Source organism: Bombyx mori, chromosome 21, assembly GCF_030269925.1.
Source record: "Bombyx mori chromosome 21, ASM3026992v2".
Lineage (NCBI taxonomy): Eukaryota > Metazoa > Arthropoda > Insecta > Lepidoptera > Bombycidae > Bombyx > Bombyx mori.
In genome coordinates, this window is record NC_085127.1 from 13092456 (window position 1) to 13116831 (window position 24376).

Here is a 24376-nt window from a genome sequence, read left to right on the forward strand (position 1 = left end):
CAGTGTGCCGAATCTCACTGACGGGACACGCGCCGATCGTTATCGCGTCCGTTTATCTTCCACCGGATAAGATCGTTCTAAGCAGTGATATCGAGGCGCTGCTCGGTATGGGGAGCTCTGTCATTCTGGCGGGCGACCTAAATTGTAAACACATCAGGTGGAACTCACACACCACAACCCCGAATGGCAGGCGGCTTGACGCGTTAGTCGATGATCTCGCCTTCGATATCGTCGCTCCGCTAACCCCGACTCACTACCCGCTAAATATCGCGCATCGCCCGGATATACTCGACATAGCGTTATTAAAAAACGTAACTCTGCGCTTACACTCGATCGAAGTAGTTTCAGAGTTAGATTCAGACCATCGTCCCGTCGTTATGAAGCTCGGTCGCGCTCCCGATTCCGTTCCCGTCACGAGGACTGTGGTGGATTGGCACACGCTGGGCATCAGCCTGGCTGAATCTGATCCACCATCGCTCCCGTTTAACCCGGACTCTATCCCGTCTCCTCAGGATACCGCTGAAGCCATAGACATCTTAACGTCACACATCACCTCGACATTAGATAGGTCATCGAAACAAGTTGTAGCGGAGGACTTCCTTCACCGCTTCAAATTGTCCGACGATATTAGGGAACTCCTTAGAGCTAAGAACGCCTCGATACGCGCCTACGACAGGTATCCTACCGCGGAAAATCGTATTCGAATGCGTGCCCTACAACGCGACGTAAAGTCTCGCATCGCCGAAGTCCGAGATGCCAGATGGTCTGATTTCTTAGAAGGACTCGCGCCCTCCCAAAGGTCTTACTACCGCTTAGCTCGTACTCTCAAATCGGATACGGTAGTAACTATGCCCCCCCTCGTAGGCCCCTCAGGCCGACTCGCGGCGTTCGATGATGACGAAAAAGCAGAGCTGCTGGCCGATACATTGCAAACCCAGTGCACGCCCAGCACTCAATCCGTGGACCCTGTTCATGTAGAATTAGTAGACAGTGAGGTAGAACGCAGAGCCTCCTTGCCACCCTCTGATGCGTTACCACCCGTCACCCCGATGGAAGTTAAAGACTTGATCAAAGTCCTACGTCCTCGCAAGGCTCCCGGTTCCGACGGTATATCCAACCGCGTTATTAAACTTCTACCCGTCCAACTCATCGTGATGTTGGCATTTTCAATGCCGCTATGGCGAACTGTATCTTTCCCGCGGTGTGGAAAGAAGCGGACGTTATCGGCATACATAAACCCGGTAAACCAAAAAATCATCCGACGAGCTACCGCCCGATTAGCCTCCTCATGTCTCTAGGCAAACTGTATGAGCGTCTGCTCTACAAACGCCTCAGAGACTTCGTCTCATCCAAGGGCATTCTTATCGATGAACAATTCGGATTCCGTACAAATCACTCATGCGTTCAACAGGTGCACCGCCTCACGGAGCACATTCTTGTGGGGCTTAATCGACCAAAACCGTTATACACGGGAGCTCTCTTCTTCGACGTCGCAAAAGCGTTCGACAAAGTCTGGCACAATGGTTTGATTTTCAAACTATTCAACATGGGCGTGCCGGATAGTCTCGTGCTCATCATACGGGACTTCTTGTCGAACCGCTCTTTTCGATATCGAGTCGAGGGAACCCGCTCCTCCCCACGACCTCTCACAGCTGGAGTCCCGCAAGGCTCTGTCCTCTCACCCCTCCTATTTAGCTTATTCGTCAACGATATTCCCCGGTCGCCGCCGACCCATTTAGCTTTATTCGCCGACGACACGACTGTTTACTATTCTAGTAGAAATAAGTCCCTAATCGCGAAGAAGCTTCAGAGCGCAGCCCTAGCCCTAGGACAGTGGTTCCGAAAATGGCGCATAGACATCAACCCAGCGAAAAGTACTGCGGTGCTATTTCAGAGGGGAAGCTCCACACGGATTTCCTCCCGGATTAGGAGGAGGAATCTCACACCCCCGATTACTCTCTTTAGACAACCCATACCCTGGGCCAGGAAGGTCAAGTACCTGGGCGTTACCCTGGATGCATCGATGACATTCCGCCCGCATATAAAATCAGTCCGTGACCGTGCCGCGTTTATTCTCGGTAGACTCTACCCCATGATCTGTAAGCGGAGTAAAATGTCCCTTCGGAACAAGGTGACACTTTACAAAACTTGCATAAGGCCCGTCATGACTTACGCGAGTGTGGTGTTCGCTCACGCGGCCCGCACACACATAGACACCCTCCAATCCCTACAATCCCGCTTTTGCAGGTTAGCTGTCGGGGCTCCGTGGTTCGTGAGGAACGTTGACCTACACGACGACCTGGGCCTCGAATCAATTCGGAAATACATGAAGTCAGCGTCGGAACGATACTTCGATAAGGCTATGCGTCATGATAATCGCCTTATCGTTGCCGCCGCTGACTACTCCCCGAATCCTGATCATGCAAGAGCCAGTCACCGTCGACGCCCTAGACACGTCCTTACGGATCCATCAGATCCAATAACCTTTGCATTAGATGCCTTCAGCTCTAATACTAGGGGCAGGCTTAGGGACCCCGGTAACCGTACTCGTCGAACTCGACAAAGAGGTCGACGTGCAACCTAACCCATGCATCAGCCCGCTGAGTTTCTCGCCGGATCTTCTCAGCGGGTCGCGATTCCGATCCGGTAGTAGATTCATTCGCGAAACAATTGCTCTTGAGTTGTTAGGTCTCCTTCGGAGGCGCTCGGGCAGTTGTTAGCAAATCCCACCCCTCTTGGCTGAGCCTTTGCTCGCCCACCTGTCCTGGTGAAACTGGAAAGGCCTTCGGGCCACCAGTAAACTTTCAATCATAAAAAAAAAAAAAAAAAAAAAAAAAAAAAAAAAAAAAAAAAAAAAAAAAAAAAAAAACATTCGGACCGTCGATCTACCGAGTCAATATCACCCGCTCGGTGGAAGATATTCCCTTTGTCATATATCTCCCCAAACTATAGTCCAGCATTGAACCATGAGTCTGTGATCTCTCCCTATTTAGTACAATAAAAACGAATATCACGACCAAGAATAATTGAAGCACAAACGTAAAACAAATACGCAAATCATTCAGAGCTTAATACAAACAGTTTTCAATACAAAAAAAAAAAAGAGGAATGCCTTCGTGTGGGAATCGTCAGGAACGCATTACCCAAATGTTTCGGTAACGAGGCTCGTGCTTGGCGTCGCTTCGTTACGCGCAGTTTAACAGTACTTTAGGCTTCTATGTATAGAAGTAATAACATGCTCGCGGTTAAGAAACGCTAAAGTCCGAGATATTTCTTCAAGCTTGCCCTTGTAAGAATACAACATTCCTTTATAGGTTTTTTTTTATTGCTTAGATGGGTGGACGAGCTCACAGCCCACCTGGTGTTATGTGGTTACTGGAGCTCATAGACATCTATAACTTAAATGCGCCACCCACCTTGAGATATAAGTTCTAAGGTCTCAAGTATAGTTACAACGACTGCCCCACCCTTCAAACCGAAACGAATTACTGCTTCACGACAGAAATAGGGGGGGTAAAATTATCGGATTATAGCGTAAATTGTTTGTGTAACAAGATTAGAATTAGACATTTGATATTAGTGACTAACCCATAGTTTTATTAAATAATACTCTGAAACCTACCCCTCACTATAGCTTCAAACCAACAAACTAGCAGGGCACAAGATAAAGAGGAATAAATAAATAACTCCCTAAACTTAATACACTTTTTACAAAAACCATAACCCTTTAAAACCTCCGACAAATGCTCTAAAACTACGCCGTCACGACCGGTACAAGAATAACTCGGCATCACAAGGGGCGTTAGTGTAAAGTTTGAGAGCCTGTGACTTAAATTAAATTGTCCTACGCCACTACTAAAGTCACTAACGTAGTTGAAGTTCCTTATCATGCGTTGTTAGTGTTCCGGAAGTGATAGAGACTCGCGCGACGTCGGTAATAGGGTGCGAGTGTGATGCCCAAATGTTACTTATGAACTTGGTGGTTTGATAAATTTATAAAACTGTAAGGCACTTCGAATACTATAAATATAGTGAACTTAAGCTCCTTTCCCGGTCAAGCGTAAACAGTAGTATTAGTTGTACAAAAACTGGTTTAAATACAACTCGTCCACACATCTAGGCAACTACACTCCTCCACACATCTAGGCAATAAAAAAAAAAGAACAAATACACTAGTGGTGATACGATTATACTAGAAGATGATTAATGAAAGTCACAGACCTCAGAACGGGAGGACGCTGCCCACGCTGAAACCTGAAGTCGAATCCTCAAAAGAATATATTATTCATACAACGTTTCGATATCAAACTCACAATACGGCCCTTATTTATATCACCCCACTTATTTATATCATGCGACCTTTAGCTTTCAATGCCCGTTTTTTTATTTTTTTTATATGCTTAAATGGATGGACTAACTCACAGCCCACCCGGTATTAGGTTCTTATCGCAGCCCATAGACACACGTACAGCGTATATGCCACCACTTACCTTGAGATAAGAGTTCTAAGTTCTTAGTTTTAACAGTACATGTCCGGTATGTGTTTTTTTCCAGCACCTAATTGATTTTCATTCCGTTAAATTATCTTGAATTATTCGAAACACGTTCTTGTCTAGTCTTCATCGATCTTCTTGAATGTTATTACCGAAATGTTGGAAGTTAGTGCGTACCGTAAATAATGTTAAGTATTTTTCTGTAATTACCTGTGCGGGCTAACAATAAAACGCTTCATAGGCGAGTGGAAGTAACGAGAAAAGGGCCTTACGTGCTAACTTTAGATACCTTTGTTTTTACGAAATTATTACCTTAAAATATGAGTTTGACCCATTAACTGCTCGACTGAAGTTACAATTGTCTTTGAACGCAACACATTACAAAAGTACAAATAATAAAAAATTATAAAAAATAGAAAAAATCGAAATTCAACTAAAAAATGAAAAATAAATTTTAATAAATTTGAATTAAAAATAGTGTAAAAAAAATATTTTATTGTAAAAACGCGTGGGGTGCTTCTCAGGATATTATCAAAATAACCCTTCTACTCATATCTGTTCATAAAATATTTATAACTACTGATACCATGCACACCACGCTTTTTCAAATTTATAAAAAAATATTTTCAATTTTTCAGTTGGATTTTCTATAAAAGCGTATTTTTTTTTAGTTTTTCTAGACTATTATTTATTTTTAATTTTTTAGTGGAATTTCAATTATATTTTTTTTTTTTTAAATATTGAATTGTCATCGGTCCTTAATAAGTATGTCAAATTTCGAATTAATCCGACGTTTTGAAGGGAGTCAAAATCATGTTCTAAGATTCCGTTACATACTAACATACATACGTCTGAAGCTAATAAAATCCTACTAAAAAGTAATTAACCATCCCTAAGTGTTTTTCGTACAATTCGTGATCAAACTAAAAATTGTAGTGGATTATAATATTATAAAGCTTATTAGGTATATGAAAATTATTAGTTTCGATTTCTCAATATTATCTAATTCTGCACATAGTTTTAGATTCACCACGCTCCTCAAACTGTAAACATGACTTAAACTGCTCGGGGCTCATGCGGCTTATCTACGAAGGTTTATCTCTTATCACGTCGTCTCCCGGTCGAAGGGCCAAGGTACTGTAAACTTGCGTACGGCGCGTCTGAATTTGCATGTCAGAAATTTACGATAAGCCTCCATTGAATTATCGTTAGGGATGTACGTGTCACTGTGTGTCGATTTATCATTTCGAACAAGAATCAATTTTCTTTGAATATTAAATATCTATACTAATATTATAAAGAGGAAAGATTTGTTTGTTTGTTTGTTTCGAATAGGCTCCGAAACTACTGGACCGATTTGAAAAATTCTTTTTCCATTAGAAGCCGACATTGTCCCTGATGAACATAGGCCATTTTTTTTATTTTTTTTTTATTTTATTATTTTGGTTTCATGTGTGTTTTAATGTTTCCGAAGCGAAGCGAGGGCGGGTCGCTAGTAATATTATAAAGAGGAAAGATTTGTTTGTTTGTTTGTTTGTATTGAATAGGCTCCGAAACTACTGAACCGATTTGAATAATTCTTTCACTGTTTGGAAACTACGCTATTCGCGAGTGGCTATAATTTTTTTTTTTTAATTATGGATCTTTACTAAAACTCAAATAATGTAACCCAAGGTGTAAAAAAATTACCTAAGATATTCTTTACATCGCGTGCCCTGCAAAAACTATTGATGATAGAATAAAATAATGTACTACGACTTTGTAGACCACATTATTAATTACAAAAAGTGGTGCGACAGCATGTGTCTAACTATTTTAGTTATGCCGCAATAAGTGTTCTTTTATTTTTTTTAAATAAAACAACGTCAAATATCCTTGAAATTTTTGTTAAAGACCCGAGTGGAGCCGGAGCGGGCCGCTAGTTGTAAATATTATCGGAATAACTTCGCATTATTAAATTTGAAACATTTTTTGAATACATAAAACTTATATTTTAAATTACTATTATCAATTATTGTTATTGCAATTGTAAATGTTTACGCTATTGGTTTTCAAATGATTTTTATCTATCACGTACATACATACTCGAAACTCCAACAACTAACAATCTGTGCCTTTCAAATTTTATTACTCTGTATGGACTTTTTGGCGGGAACGCGAGTAGTGAAGTTGTGTGATTTGTTTTATTTTGTCTATTTAGTGTTTCTTCAGGTTTAAATGTGTAATAATGGTGGTTTATTAACTGTTTAATATCTGTGAAAGTGCACAAATGTGGGAAAATGAAACAAAGCTACTGGACGTAACTTCTCGGGTTCCTCCAAAAAGTCCACTGAAAAAATCTCAGTAAATGACCACCATTTTACTGCGATTATATTTCATCCCATATCATTTCATTTCATTAAATTTCATCCTAGTTGATTAATGTCTCAAATTAATCATCTTCATTTCATTTCACTCCATATTATCATTTTTCATAAAATTAAGAATATAAAGTAAACAAAGACATGACTTAAAGGTCTTAGTTACCAGGTCATAAAATCTCAAAAAAAAATAAAAATACTCTGTATGTTTTTGGCGTATCGCATTAATCTATAACCTCATTAAAACATAAGCTTGTCGAACATAGAAACGAATTTTATCATAATAACTAAAAAATTCAATGAATAAAGAAATGTTTTTTTTGAAATATAAATTTCCACAAATAAATTGAATGGAAATTTTAGCACAATATTCGTAACAAAAAACAGTAGCGTGATAAGTTCATTATCCTTTTTCTCTTTGAAGCCGAAAAACATAAAGATCTTTGTCAATTCTTGATATCGGGCGTTTGGGAGAAAGTATTTTTACTAGAATTCCTTTCGACAAAAGAAAGAGTGCCGTCTTAATTTGAAGAGGGACGTTAACGCGCCCTACTTGTTTGTAGAGAAATTGTGGGTATTTTAAACTAGTTTATATTGGATTTCGTTTTAAACTAAGTCCAACGGCTCTATCACCTTTTTTTTTCCTACCTAAACTGCCAAACTGCGGGGTTGTGCCAGCTTAACCGGACGAGTTGGTGAGCTCCTGGTGACGCTGCTAACACTAGCCCTAGCAAGAGCAGTGCTTCCCAGAATCTACCACCGGATCGGAAACGCGACCCACTGAGAAGATCCGACGAGAAACTCAGTGGGCTATGTCTGTGGGTTAATTTACTCGCCGAACTCTTCGTCGCGAGCGACGGGTTCGACGGGAACGGTGACACGAAGCTGTCCCTATGCATTCTTGCCGAATGTAAGCTTTAGCAAGCACAATTCACGTATCTGATCTCACATTTTGTTGGAAAAGACATAAAAAAGTATCTTAATTATAAGTTCGTCTTAAACCTCTGATACACGATCAAGGTATTTTGTAAACACCTTGGTTATTGCTTTTTCTATCATGTATTTAAACTTATATTATTATTGACTTATACATGGCGCCAGATAAGGAGTTTTTTTTTTTTTATTGCAAATATGGATGGACGAGCTCACAGCCCACCTGGTGTTAAGTGGTTACTGGAGCCCATAGACATCTACAACGTAAATGCGCCACCCACCTCGAGATATAAGTTCTAAGGTCTCAGTATAGTTACAACGGCTACCCCACCCTTCGAACCGAAACGCATTACTGCTTCACGGCGGAAATAGGCGGGGTGGTGGTACCTACCCGTGCGGACTCACAAGAATTCCTACCACCAGTAATTACGCAAATTATAATTTTTGCGGGTTTGATTTTAATTAGACGATGTTATTCCTTCACCATGTAAGTCAATTGTGAACATTTGTTAAGTACGTATTTCATTAGAAAAATTGGTACCCGCCTGAGGGATTCGAACACCGTTGCATCGCTAGATACGAATGCACCGGACGTCTTATCCTTTAGGCCACGACGACTACATGGTAGTGTAGCTACTGGTAGCCTAGGGGCTATGCCAGCTTAACCGGAGAAACAGGTGAGCTCACGGGGTTCTAACCTGGTGATGTTGCTAACACTAGCCCTAGCAAAAGCAGTGCTTCGCAGAATCGACCACCGGATAGGAAACGCGACCCACTGAGAAGATCCGGCGAGAAACTCAGTGGGCTATGTCTGTGGATTAATTTACTCGCCGAACTCTTCGTCGCGAGTGACGGGTTCGACGAGAACGGTGACACGAAGCTGTCACTAATGCATTCTTGCCGAATGTAAGCTTTATCAAGCACAATTCACGTATTTAACGTCATATTTTGTTGGAAAATACATAAAAAGTATCCTTATTATGAGTTCAGTGATCGTCTTAAACCCCTGATACACGATCAAGGTATTTTGTAAACACCTTGGTCATTGCTTTTTCTATCATGTATTTAAACTTATATTATTATTGTCTTATACATGGCGCCAGATAAGGAGATAAGCTCAATGTCCTTCTAGCGTTGTGTGGTTACTGACGACACTTAAGGCCGCGGCTTGGCTCTGCCCTTGGCATTGCTGAAGTTTATGGGTGGGTCACTCACCATCAGTTTGGCCGTATCCTCTTCTGCCTATAAGGGCAATAAAAAAAAACGACGTATGAGTCAGAAGTATTTAATGTTTTGTTTAAATGCTATTCCACTTTCATTACGACTTCTTTGTGGCAGAAGACTAAACTACCAGTATTAACGATGGGTTAACCAATCAAGATAATTCACAGTTGAATATTTATAACAAATTTCTACACTGCACTTCCATTCCAAACAATTGATTTCGCTGCTTGTATTATAATATCCTAAAAGAATGCCGTTGTAGTTTTTTTTAAGCTACTTCAAAAATTAATCAGGTTTTCAATTTGACTATATTTTTTGTTGCATTTGTGTTGGAACCTGTTTTAGATGAAAGCTGATGCTTTTCGTGTGGTTTCATTTAAATGTTATTAACATCTGACCGGTTTTGAATTATCTTTAATCACGCATATTGAATTAACTTCGACTAGTATATTGATGATATTCACTTTGTATTATCAATACATATAAATAAAATTGGAGTATCTGTTTGTTATATTGAAATAACCGCTTTTTACTACATGCATATGAATATACGGTAGGGTAGAAGCCTTTAAAAATAATGAAAAGTGAAATAAAATAATAGTAGGATGAAACCCATTAGGAAAGGAGGACAATATTATAAAAATGGAAGGAAAAATAATTTACGGGCGATCTGAGGTCGGGAAGGGGATGGGGGGGGGGTTAAGGGTAAAAAACGGTTTTTCTCGATTTCCGGCAAAACTAAAAGTCCTATGGAAAAAAGTCAAATGGCAAAGTTGTAGGTAATAAAAAGATCTAAAACTTTTGTATTTACACTTTTTTCACATAACCCCAAAATTTATGTAAAAAATTAAAAAAACCAAGTTTTTGGATTTTTATTTTTATATTTTTCAAAAAAAATTCTTTTTTCACGAAATTTGCTGAAAACTTACCTTTTATGTCCCAAATACGCTGTAATTTATTTGATTACAAATATTTATTTTTTCACGTTATTTTGAATTAATATCGAAAAAGGACCCTAATTCTCAATCGAAAATTCACCCGTCAAAATATCAGCTTTTTTCAAAAAGTTGGTATTTTTTCTGCTCGATGAAATCTCTACATTCCGATGGTGAAAAAAAAAAAATGTTACTATAGTAAATCTTCTCAGAAAATGCAAAAAATCGAAAAAAACTCTAATTCAAATCTATTTTTTTAATTATTATATACAATTTTTTATTTTAAATTATTTTAATTTTAAATTTTAAATTTTTTATTTTAAATTAATTATTTAAAGTAGCATTAGTCATATTATTATATCTATCTCACTTTATACCTTTATACCTTAATCTGTAGTTACATATATATACTTACTTATATATAATAATAATACTTATCGAATCCCAATATTATCAATTTCAAAATAGATTCCATGAAGCTTTCATTTTGTAATACTGGCCATTTGAAACGTAATTTATGTATGGCTGGTAATAAAAATTCTAATGAATTTACTTTTTAAAATATGGTGTTCTATTTTCTATTTCGATTATTTGTTTTGTACTGGTGTTTTATTTTCAAAAATGCGTTTCGGTTTGAAGGGTGGGGCAGCCGTTGTAACTATACTAGAGACCTTAGAACTTATATCTCATAGGTGGGTGGCGCATTTACGTTGTGGATGTCTATGGGGTCCAGTAACCACTCAACACCAGATGGGCTGTGAGCTCGTCCACTCATCTAAGCAATAAAAAAAAATAAAAAAAATAGCTTTCTGTCTTTTTCATCAATATGGACAAATTCAAAATAAGAGTCCCGTAGCATTAGCAATAGCACACGAATTGCTCAACCCGACACTTATGACGCGTACGAAATTAACCCTACAAATGAACGGACGACATGTTTTTTTTTGTTTTGACCGCTTCCGACATGAAAATTTTGATCTAAATAATGAACCCCGTGGTCGCCCGAAAACTAAAATTAACAACGACGAATCAAAGGCGATAGTGGAAGCTGACGATACTCAATCTAACACTGAGTTAGTAGCAGATTTCAAGGTTATTATGATTATTAGTCTATTTGCATCAAATTGGCAAGGTAAAAAACTTGATAAGTTGATGCCGCATGAACTGGACGGTCGCCAGTGTGACGAACGCGTTAAGATATGCTTTGCATTGTGTAACAAATATCGCACCTTTAGAATTAAAGGGGCTTAACTAGAAATTTTAAGAAAGGCGATAGTGGAAGCTGACGATACTCAATATACCACTGAGTTAGTAGCAGATTTCAACGCTATTATTATTGGTCTATTTGCATCAAATTGGCAAGATAAAAAACTTGATAAGTGGATGCCCCATGAACTGGACGATCGCCAGTGTGACAAACGCGTTAAGATATGCCTTGCATTGCTTAACACATATCGCACCTTTAGAATTAAAGGGACTTAACTAGAAATTTTAAGAAAGGCGATAGTGGAAGCTGACGATACTCAATCTACCACTGAGTTCGTAGCAGATTTCAACGCTATTATTATTATTGGTCTATTTGCATCAAATTGGCATGGTAAAAAACTTGATAAGTGGAAGCCGCATGAACTAGACGATCGCCAGTGTGACGAACGCGTTAAGGTATGCTTTGCATTGTGTAACAAATATCGCACCTTTAGAATTAAAAGGGCTTAACTAGAAATGTTAAGAAAATGGCTTACATACATTGAACGACTTACAGACATTTAGGATTAGTAAGAACGGAACGTATGAAAAGAGTGTGGAACGGAGCGTTAAGATGTGAATGAGAGAAAACGGAAAGAAAGAGAGAAGAGAATGACAGACAGAATGACAGAGAATTGGAAGATGGCGAAGACGGTTGAAAAATGAGCAAGACATAATATTTTTACTTTTTTTATTGCCCTTGTAGGCAGACGAGCATACGGCCCACCTGATGGTGAGTGGTTACCGTCGCCCATGGACTTCAGCAATGCCAGGGACAGAGCCAAGCCGCTGCCTACCGTAAATAAAAGTGTTAATTATTAATTATTATTAGAACAGAAGATTTTGGAACAGTGGAAGTTTTATTTTATGCGCTGCGATCCCTATTCTACAGACATGTATTCAAGAAGTTTGTAAAATTAAGTTTTTAAAATTCAAAATTTAATTTAAATTTTAGCCGAGACAAGGGCAATGTGTATACTTTCCGTCTCGTTGAAATTAAGCTTTAAGGTGTACGCTTTAAGGTTTAAAGTATTAAAATTGAAACTGTACAAATTACAATTATTCAGTCACATGTTTGGTGTTTACCAAAAAACAAGAATTTCAGATTAAGTCAATTCAATTTTAAAGGTGCGATATAGAATCAAAGGAATCTTGAACCGCATTGTCGTGTGCGATGAAATATTTATACTATTTGATAATCGTAAAGTCATCATGTTGTTATGTAATACTGGTGGTAGGACCTCTTGTAAGTCCGCGCGGGTAGGTACCACTGCCCTGTTTATTTCTGCCGTGAAGCAGTAATGCGTTTCGGTTTGAAAGGTGGGGCAGCCGTTGTAGCTATACTGAGACCTTAGAACTTATATCTCAAGCTGTGTGGCGCATTTACGCTGTAGATGTCTATGGGCTCCAGTAACCACTTAACACCAGGTGGGCTGTGAGCTCGTCCACACATCTAAGCAATAAAAAAAAAAAGGTGCGATATACAAACAAGGGAATCTTTAACCGCATTGTTATGTGCGATGAAAAATTTATACTATTTGATAATCGTAAAGTCATCATGTTGTTATGCAACGTCTAAGCAACACTGGTTAGGTAATTTCTATACGAAAACTGAAAAATCCATGGTACTTTAGTCCCTAGAATAATCATAATCAATTAAGGTTCCGTACTAATTTTGTCCACTTGACAAATTACACTTAAGAAATTACAAACCTCATATTTTAGTGTCTAATTAGAGATCTTAGCAAATTAAGACACTTGTCTTATCTGTTGTTACTACACACGTGTTAGGGTATTCAACGGGTCCCTTATACTCAATTAACGTCATGTAGGCAGCTGTTAAGCCCAGTAAAGGAGATACAAGACACAAGAAACCCATTTGGGACTTTAGTATTTCTAGATATATTTTAAAGTATGATTACGGAATTTTTCAATCTGCAAATAATAATTTAATAACATTAATAATCGTGACAAACTTAGACTTTTTATGCTTATTTTATTTAAAAGAAATACTCGACTAATTTTTTCCGGAAAAGCCTATTTTTTGTGAGAGCCACCGCAAACAAAAATAAATAAAAATCATTTAATAAAAGACGCGTAAAGCCTCCGAGCTTTTAAATTTCGCTCACAGATTTGTAAGCTCCGGCTGATTGAGCTTTCGAGAGATATTAAGGAAGGTCTATAATACGAATCCATTATTTGAACCCTTCGTCAGATTACAAAGAATCTCTGGTATTTTGTTTTTATTTTTATTTTATGGAAAATAGCGCGTTACAATATTCACTTAAATTACGCTTCGACGAATGAAAATGATTATGACAGACATATCGTTTGCTTATTCTGAGGTTATTTTTTTGTGTTTACAAAAAGAGCAAATATATTTTAAATTAAATATTTACTAACAATCACGCCACGTTAACTGGTCCCGTGCTAAGTTCGCAAAGAACTTGTGTTACAGGTACCAGATAACGGAAATAAATGTAATATTTTTATTATACACATACAGATATTTAATATACATCCATAACCCTGGAAAAGGCGTTTTATATTTATCATACAAATATCTTCGCTTGGCGGGATTCGAACCCGCGACCCGCTTGTGTAGTGACCATGTCAGTTACCACTACACAAGACGACCGTTTACCGAACAAGTAATTTTACTAAGAGAGGTATTCGAAACTTTGTAAATAATATCTTCTTCTTGCTCTTATTCGACACTATGTGGTATCCGTGGAGCATGTCCTTGTACCATGCTGCATAGGAATTAAGCATGAGCTTTACAGTCAGCCACCCCTGCATGATATATCTTCTCTTAGGACCTATATCTCCAATAGTAAATATATCCATTTAAAAGTGCCATAGAGAGTTTTAGGTTCTATGAATTAAATTTTATTATTAAGAAAAATCTTTTTCATTTTATGCGTTTTTTTTTTGTATTCCCTTAGAAATGTTATTTTGTTTGTATTTTATACATTGGAAATTATATAAAGACAATAAAGAACGCGAGATCAAACAACAAAAGTAGTTTATATCTCGATGCTCTCAACCCTAGAGCGGGTAACAAATTTTGTAAAAAAAATACGTGCTTATACTTAGGAGTGATTTTCACAACGCCATCGCATCGTGTAATGAAATTAAAATTTTAAACATTATAGTTAGCGTAATTACAATTGGGGCGTAAATACAATTGGGGTATAGACCTCAAGTCTCAAAGGTAGATGCATCTGCATGACGTCACGGACTTCGGTATCTACTTCACACGGCGATGAAGCGTGAACTCGTTCGTATTATCAAGCAACAATAAAAATATAAATTCAGTCGACTATTTATGTGCGTGTTAAATGAATCCTGAAGTGAACATAGTAATCGCGCATTTGAGCATTCTTAATGGTTGAATGGATCTGATAGAACCACAGCTATTCCTGTGCTTGCGTCATTTAGAAACGTTGTGCGTGTATTCATCATTAAAATATATAGTGAATAAATATAGTGTTTTTTTTGTTTAGAAGGGTGGACGAGCACACAGCCCATCTGATGTTAAATGGTTACTGAAGCCCATAGACATCTGCAACGTAAATGCGCCACCAACCTTGAGATATAAGTTGTAAGATCTCAAGTATAGTGACAACGGCCGCCCCACCCTAGAAAACGAAACGCATTACTGCTTCACGGCAGAAATAGGCAGGGCGGTGGTACCTATCCGTGCGGACTCAGAAGAGGTCCTACCACCAGTAAATATAATCAGTGTTTTATGTATATACTCATACATTTCATTACTGACACTAGTGGACAAGCTCACACCCACATTAACTGATCACTGGAACCTGTAGACATCAACCAAGGTAATACCACCACCCATAGTTTTAATAGAGCTAATATATAATAGAGCTTTAACGGTAGGCAGCGGCTTGGCTCTGCCCCTGGCATTGCTGAAGTCCATGGGCGACGGTAGCCACTCACCATCAGGTGGGCCGTATGCTCGTCTGCCTACAAGGGCAATAAAAAATAAATAAATAAAAATAGTTCTAAGTCTCAGCTTTTAAGTACAACTGTTGCTCTACCCTTCAAACCGAAACATATTACTGCTTCACGGCAGAAATAGGCCTGGTACCTGCCCAATTGCTTACAAGGCGCCCTACCAGAAGTAATGACGCAATATTTTTTTGTGGATTTGATTTTCATTACACGATGTTATACCGTGAAAATAATTTGTGAAGATTTATTAAGTACGTATTTTATTAGTAAAATTGGTATATTTGAATGAACAATGATTTGAACCCTGGAACAGTTGCATCGCTCGATACAAATGCACCGGGTATCTTATCCTTCAGGCCACGACGACTTAAATATTACGCTTTATCGTTTTTTTTTATTGGTAATCATTTGGTCATAAAGTTCTTGTTTCGTCACGATTCAGATAAGCGTCCATTGTATTATAACTAAGAAGCTCAATGCACTTGAACTAATGATGCAACTAATGATCTAGGTACCGTGGAACAAATCTTGAGGCTGATTCACAAACGTGCACTAATATATGTTAGGACGAATTATGAGTCAGCAAGGGTAAGGACTGTCAATTTATTTCTTCCATAAAATAGTCATGTGTACCGGTATGGAGAATCGGGATATCTCTCATGCTCCACAATGAAACTAAGAGCTTATACCTTAAAATGGGCGACATCATATAATTACGATATCATTTCTTTCCTGGACTATTTAAGACCAGGTGGACCGTAGCCTCGTTAAATTATCTATGAATAAACGAAAAAACATTTATGTTATAAGATTTATAACTATTATAAGTCTCCTTAATATTTGGAGCAGCTGAGTTACAGTGCATTTACGAGCTCCATTCTTTCTCCTTAATAACAATTAAATTCTATACACGATTTATTTTCAAAGCTATGACTTATTCTTCTTAAAATCAAATTTAAAAGATTTTTTAAATAAGTTGTTACTGGTGGTAGGACCTCTTGTAGGTACGCGCGGGTAGGTACCACCACCCTACCTATTTCTGCCGTGAAGCAGTAATGCGTTTCGGTTTGAAGGGCGAGGCAGCCGCTGTAACTATATTTGAGACCTTAGAACTTATATCTCAAGGTGGGTAGCGTATTTACGTCGTAGATGTCTATGGCCTTCAGTAACCACTTAACACCGGGCTGTGAGCTCGTCCATCAATCTAAGCAATAAATAAAAATAAAAAAGTTGTAAATTTCTCCTCGAATAGAAATGCCGCTGTAAAATACTATAAATAAGATCAAGCCATACGTTCGTCGCTCCGACTCCCATATCAATGAAAAATAATTCAGAATGGTAGAGCCGCCGGCCTAAATATATGTAGCTTAGTTTAAGCCCGCATACTATTTATGCGGCACAAGGAAAATTTTTCGAACCTTTGAAAATGTATAATGAATACATTAACTACAATGCTTAAAGTAAAACTCTATTTTGAGACGTTAATTGGTTTGTTTAATTCCAAAACTTAAACCCGATATTTGAGTAGGATATTTTATAAGCGATTGCGGTCAACAAAGGTTAAAAACTTTCAATGTTTAGTGTCTTAAGTGTTTTTTTTTTTTGTCTTGTAGTTTCTTTCTAGACGAGCCCTCCTTGGAGTTCCTAGAACTAATCAGACCAGCAGGACAAGATTCAATACGCTAAATACAGGTACGAGACGAATATTTAATAGAATTAATTAACTGTAATAATTATTAAGCTAGCAATAAATTGTTTATGAAAGGATGCTTCTTGGTGGATTTATATTTAGTGCAGTAATAAAGATATGCAAAGTCTTTTTTCCGGCCCGAGTGCGAGCGATCATGTTTTTATTAAATATACAATAATGTTTATCTTAACAGTATAAAGACGATGCAAGCTTTGTTACAAATAATGAAGTCCTCGTTACAATTTATTCAAACGACCTCCCTAAAAACTTAACCGCCACTTAAGTTGAAGCGTCAGAATCTAATTTAACCGGAAAAAGTCTATATTCATTCGGGAAAAAGCCCTTTCGAATCGATAAGCCGTAGGTGTTTTTATTATTAAAAACCCCTTACATTTGCAGGCTCACGAGCGACATTACGGTCACAGGTCGGCGTCCTAAATTAGATTAGCATTGTCAGCTTTTTATGATATGCACAATGAGGTTGGATATTGGTGTTTAAAATATTAAATGTGTGCTTTGAACACAAAAAATAAATTTATCTTCGAGAAAATAATAATAATAATAAATTGTGTCATACAATAAATACTATTTGAAGCTTTTCAGAAGTGTATTACCTACTAAAAAAACTCAAATACTTTTTTTATATACACAAATTGAATACACGTCAAAACCCAGCTTCGTTCCCGTTAAATAAAAAATGTAAAACTTACCTGTAAAATGAAAAGATCATCGCGCTTCGTGTCTGGCGAACTTAGTAATTTTGATCACCATTATCATTCATACACACACTTCCTAATTCACTTGACTACACTAAACTACACTAAACATAATTAGGACCACACTCGTAAGCCGACTAGGAGCATCAAAAGTTTGAGAATGACCGTCTATTTCGTAGCTTGCATCGTAGCGCCGAACGTAGCGTCCGTAGCGGCTGGCGTAGAACAACTGAGGCTACGGCTACGCAGACCGCAGTACGCGCAAGTCAGTCTCGGGTTTACAGAAGTTAATCTTGTAAAAAGCAAAAAGTGTACAGAATTATATTAACGGATTAATAAAAAGTTTACGATTGATGTCGGAAATTATTTTCGTGATGAATTTTCGCTGGGTTTATTAAGGCCTATTTTGTTTGAGCCGCGCGATCCTAAACTAACATTCGGGTCTGTGTTTTTGCTTTTCTCGCATGTTCGGTGTGTAAACTTGTGGTCATATTATTCTCTTCTAGTTTTATGAGGTTATTTTAATAATTATAAAACTTTTGTTTGATTCCGTTTTTGGTTCATAGAAAGATTTTTCGTAGGGTTTACGACATGCTATTTTACAAAATGGTCGAAGTTTTTTTATGGCCGAAGATAAAATTTCTACCGTGCTATTCGAATTGTCGATAATCCACAGTCGTACATGGACAGCTTAGTATATTTGGGTTTCTAAAGGGTGAAATTTACTGTGGATTTTTTTGTCATACGACGCGCTACTGGAACATTCCTTTTCGGTTGGGACAATCATACTGTAAAAGAGAAACTTAGACCACTTTTAATTTGGGTGGCGGCATTTACATGTGTACTTTGTGTGTGTGTGTGTGTGTGTGTGTGTGTGTGTGTGTATGCATGAGTGTGAGTGTGTGTATTTCCAGTTATCGTTTTTATGACGTAGCATCCGGGTCTAGAATTAATTTTGTGGTGTATCTTTAATGCCATGATATTTTCATGGTCGTCTATAAATGAGGTTTTAATTATATTGGACATTTCAATAATATATTTATAAGATACAAGGATATGATCGCAGCCTCTAGGTACTACATATTTTGCTACCATCAATTACGTAGCAGTATCCACATTTTTTTACTACTAAATACTGCTGACTAATAACAGCTTTATTTCTGTTATGATCTCGCTCTAGATCTCAAGCTCTAGCTTCAATGGAAGGTAGCCCGATTAAAGTTAGAACTTCGGTCGAAGGCTAGTAGTAGAATTTACGTCCTGATGTCTATGACTTCGATAGCCACTTAACATCAGAGGAACCATTCATCCATTCATTTGCTAAAAAAATATTTTTTTCTTAATCTACTCTTCACATCAACCTGTATCTTATATCTATGGTACAGTGATCAAGCGTTCCGGTTCAATAAACAGTCCAGATATCAGGTGTCACAGAAATTTTTACCTTATTTCAAAAGTGATTGGGCTATTTAGCGTAAAAAGGTTACATACTCTGGTAATGACGTAAAAAAAGTATTTTCTTATTGTATACCTACATGTGTATTAAATTCTCAGTACAACAATGCACCCTTGAATATCAAGCCAATGAACGCTAAATTGTTTTCGTTTATACAAATACATAAAACGTAAGCAGACACAATGAGGCTTTGTTGAATTAAAAATAACACCAAAAACTTCACACCTTTTTAGCTTGATACAAAAAATCTATTTTTTTTATTTTCTCTGTAAAACCCGAAATTTCTTTAAAGTTTTTCTGTGAACTCGCAAGTTCAAAACGTTCACCTCGAGAATTGAGAAGTCTTTAGAGGCATCCAAATTCGAACGCTTGAGTGTTTTGATGCTAGAAACAAGATGCTAGTTCCAACCTGAATAGCAACACGTGGTAACTTATATAAAGATAGGCGCAGTAAATTATATTTTCCCAATAACTCGAAATCTCAATTGTACATTTGTATATGGAAATTATTACGGTTTTTTTAACAAGAATCGGATGGTTAATGAAGAGCTCCAGCGTTTTATCATCAGAGTTAAAGCAGATTTGCTAATGTTGCGAGTTAATATCTTTTCTTTCGTCTTTCTTTCCTTCACTTTATCAACAAATGCACTTATAGCATTCTTTTTTGTATCACTCTTTAGTTGATAGGTAGAGAAGGCCTTATGCATCAAGTCTCCCAACGTAGATACATGAATGCGCATGAAGCTTAATGAATAAATCGATTGAATAAGCCCGGAACGCAAGATTCTGACCGACAACTAAATCGTAGGAAACTGAGTTCTATTTTGAACTTTTTTTATTGCTTAAGTTTGTGGACGAGCTTACGGCCTACCTGGTGATAAGAGGCTACCGGAACCCATTTTTTTTTTTTTTTTTTTGGTCAGGAGGAAATCGCCGGACTTCCGCCCTCCCCTGGGGATGAAGGGCGGGGCATGTCGGAGTCGAACTGACTAAAACCTCCTGTTGCTCAACAACCCGCGTCCGAACCTCGCATGAGACAGAACCCATGAAAAGGCAAAGGGGGGAAAGTGAAGCGTTTAGTGCGGAGCACATCTCTCCCATCACCCTCCCCCTCGGGACGCCGGACCGGTGGTCGTCGGCGCCACGACCACCAGCCCTCTCGGTCGGCAGGCTATCCGGAGCCCGCCTAGATGGCGCCGGTTAGAATGGGTTATCCTACGGAATACCCCGCTGGATCAAAACCAGCGTGGGTCGAGGATAGCCGGCCTTCCATCACCCGGATGCTCTTGCGTAAAACGCGTGCAGAGCAGCTTGCACGTCGTCTTCTTAGGCCCCCTTTGCCGGTCCCCAGACCGACGTGTAAAGGGGACCCGAAACACTTAGAGGGCCAGGGCTTGGGCGATATCCGCCTCCCTGGCCCCCGCTCGACGGCGGCGGGCTTGCGCGTCTCTCACGCGCCCCGCCGCCTCCTTCTGCGAGATGGTGCACTCGCAGAAGTCGAGCATCGCCTTCCACGACTCGTCGTCGCCGAGCATCGATGCCACAACACTCGGCAACGACAAGTCGTTTCCTATTCTTGCGACGAGGACACGGCGCCACCCCTCCCATGCGGGGCAGGCAACGAGCGTGTGCTCTGCCGTGTCCAAGTCGCAACCACAATGGTGGCACTCTGCCGTCGGCTCGGCTCTGATCCGGTGCAGGAACTCACCGAAGCAACCATGCCCAGTGAGCACCTGCGTGAGCCGGAAAGTGAGGCGTCCTCTGTCACGATTCGCCCAGTCCACAAGGACTGGGCGAATCGCCTCGACGGTCCTACGACCAGCTGAAGGATCGGCCAGCCGCCTGGACCATGATTCCAGCACGGACCGCCGAGATTGGGCCCTCCGCGCTCTGACCACACTGGGGCTGGGGCGCGCCACGCCCCGGGCACGAAAGTCAGCCCGCCACTGATAGTCAGCGGCGAGCGCCTCCGCTTCCAGAACCCAAGGCGGCGTCCCAGCCAGTACACAAGCCGCCTCGAAGGAGATGGTGCGATAGCCGCGGATGACCCTGACCGCGATGGTGCGTTGCGGCCGTTGCAGCAACTTTGCTACCCCCACGGCCAGGGACTGGCCCCACACGGGCGCCCCGTATAGGGCCATTGACCGCACCACCCCTGTATAGAGACGGCGCGTCACCTGGTCAGGCCCCCCGACGTTGGGCAGAAGCCGGCTTAACGCGCCGGCCACCCCCAACAAACGAGGGACCAGATTCTGAAAGTGAGCACGGAAGGTCCAACGACTGTCTAGAATGAGGCCGAGGTACTTCAACTGCACCCCGACCCCAATACGGACGCCTCCAACCACGATTTGAGCATCGATAGGTGGCACTCTCCGGGGCCTGTGGAACCACATGGCCTCGGATTTACTGAGTGCCACGTCGAGGCCCAATCTCCTGATTTTGCCGACGACATGCGCCACCCCAACGGTAGCAAGACGGGCAGACTCAGCAAAACTCCCCCCCCGGGCCACGACCAACGTGTCGTCTGCGTAGCAGATTACACTCAGGCCCGGGAGGAGGGCACCTCTTAGCACCCAGTCATACCCGATATTCCACAGAAGAGGGCCGAGCACCGACCCCTGTGGAACACCGCGCACGACCGGGAATACCGGAACCCATAGATATCTACAACGTAAATGCGTTACCTTGAGATATAAGTTCTAAGGTCTCAACGGCTGCCCCACCCTTCAAACCGAAACGCATTACTACTTTACGGCAGAAGTAGGCAGGATGGTGGTACCTACCCGTACGGATTCACAAGAGGTCCTACCACCAATAAAAAACTGATGTTGTGATTATATATATAGGTACCAAAGCCTCAGGGTTAAGCATAGACCCGGTAACTAAAGAGTTTGCTTACCAAAGAATCCTTTAAATTTGTATTCAACTGTTTCCCTACAAAGAAGCGATTTAAGTCGTTTTTAATCCTATTCAAATGCAAACAACGGATTCCGCGAACAAATTCAGTTAAATTATATTATATGTAAATTAGGTGTGTTTCAGAGCAGGTCGTGAGCCTGAAAAATACAGAGATGTATTTATTATATAAGCTAAAAACATTATTAGGGCCTACGCAGTATGATTTTTGTTTTGTATAACGAATTAATTTTGTAACAGTAAAGAGGTTACCGAAATAATGAACAGTTTTTAGTTAATTAACTAAAAGTTTTTTTTTTCTTTTCCCAATAAAAATTCGTATGATTGTTTTGGAGAGTTAACGACAAAGGGAAGATCTTCCACGGAGAGAGTGATATTGCTTGGTAGACCGACGGTCCGAATGTTGTTGTCCGGAACTTGTATATATGCAAGCCTATCTTGAAAATGTCGTAAGCTAGATTCAGGCAAATTATTACTGCTGGTAGGACCTCTTGTGGGTCCGCACGGGTAGGTACCAAAAACCCTGCCTATTTCTGCCGTGAAGCAGTAATACATTTCGGTTTGAAGGGTGGGGCGGCCGTTGTAACTATACTGAGACCTTAGAACTTATATCTCAAGGTGGGTGGCGCATTTACGTTGTAGATGTCTATGGGCTCCAGTAACCACTTAACACAAGGTGGGCTGTGAGCTCCTCCACACATTTAAGCAATAAAAAAAAAAAAAAAAAAAAGGCATCTGTCAAATATCTTGCGTTCTATGATGGCTACCCGCCACAGTTTTAATGAGTAGATATTGCGATAACCAACGTTTTCAATTGTTTACAATCTCAAACCTGTGGTTACGTATTTGAGAAAAGCACAAATGATACCGACACAAACGAAGCCCAAATCCGAAGTTCCCCTAAGGAAGTGAGCTTCGCGAAGTCTTTTCACTGGAACAAAAGAACTTCGTTAAAATTAGGCAAACATCCAACTTTGGTATGAAATAAGACAAATAAAATAGTTCGTATTGTATTTGACTGGGAGAAACTTACGCATAGCATGTATAGCTTATGTAAGAATGGTTTGATAGAGTATTCAATTCAATTCAAAAATGTTTAAATCAAACGTCAGGGAAAGTTTTACGCATAGATCGCTTATAATCTAGTGGCTAGGTACCTTGATTACTGAAGCAACGAGATCCGAGCTTATTACCCGGTCGTGTCAAATATGTTAGTAAGATATTAAATCCTAGCTTAGCGGTGAGCTTCAAACACTACCAAAAAAAGATTAAAAAGATATTATCATGATGGCAACTTTTTACCAGAAGCTGAAGTGGCAGTGGGCTGGTCACATATGTCGCAGCACCGATAACCGTTGGGGTAGACGTGTTCTGGAGTGGAGACCACGAACCGGCAAACGTAGTATAGGTCGCCCTCCTGCTAGACGGAGCGACAGCCTGCGCAAGGCAGCTGGCAGTAATTGGATGCGTAGAACCGAAGATCGGGTTCAGTGGCAAGCTTTGGGGGAGGCCTATGTCCAGCAGTGGTCTGCCGCAGGCTGATGATGATGATGATGATGATAATGAATTTTACCACTCCATGGGAATATCCGACACACTTCGGTATTATTACTATTAAGTTCCCAAGAAATCAGGATAGATTGAAATAAATATTTATTTATTTACTACAAGGAAAACCAACGGCCAACTAACATAATATAATAATATAACAAATAATAGAAACAAAAAGCCAATTAAAGGTCCTCACCTTTATATAAGTACTAGAGGTCCCGCAGTAGTCGAAATTCGACTATAATTAATTGGAATTGTAAGTTTGTACACTATTATGATTGTATTTTATACTTCTATAATCACAAATTTCGCCAAGACTTCACAATAAAAAATATTAACACAGACAAACAATATTTAATCTCAATTTGACAACAGACGTCAAGAACAAAAGTTTGACAATAAATAGTATGCAGGCGTGTGTGCGTCAAATACATGGTATGTAGTGTGTGTAATGTTTTCTTTATTGATTTAATGTATCTTTTATGCATTATTTAAAAAAAATATTAGGATTGTGCACTTCTTCTCTATATTCTCTATAAGTGTGGAAAATTTCATACTCCTCCGTCCGCGCAAAGTTCATAAAAAGGGATACAAAGTTTTCGCTTCACGTATTAATATATAGATATATAAGATTTAAACAAAATCTTACTAAACAAACGACAAGAACAAAACCCGAAGAACAACGTATTATAACTTCAATAAAACATTACAAAGATTGTTTAAGAGCACGTCTCTACGATTGTCATGAAATTCTAAGGCCTTTAAGTTTTCTCTTCGATAAGAATTTCCTCGCAATGAAAAGGCTCCGCCACCGGCTCCTGAATAAAACATATTAAAACCTTCTCTATACTGTAATCCGACCCGATCAGGGTACACCATTTA

General features: G+C 39.4%; 1 protein-coding gene across 2 annotated transcripts in view; it reads right to left on the minus strand.

Moving 5' to 3' along the window:
* Positions 1-17802, minus strand: part of LOC101740282 (uncharacterized) — a 143566-nt gene extending 125764 nt beyond the window's left edge. For both annotated transcript variants that reach the window (XM_038018501.2, XM_038018500.2), the window contains exon 1: positions 17566-17802. The gene's annotated coding sequence lies outside the window, so the exon portion shown is untranslated. The remainder of the gene's footprint in view (positions 1-17565) is intronic.
* Positions 17803-24376: the final 6574 nt, after the last annotated feature.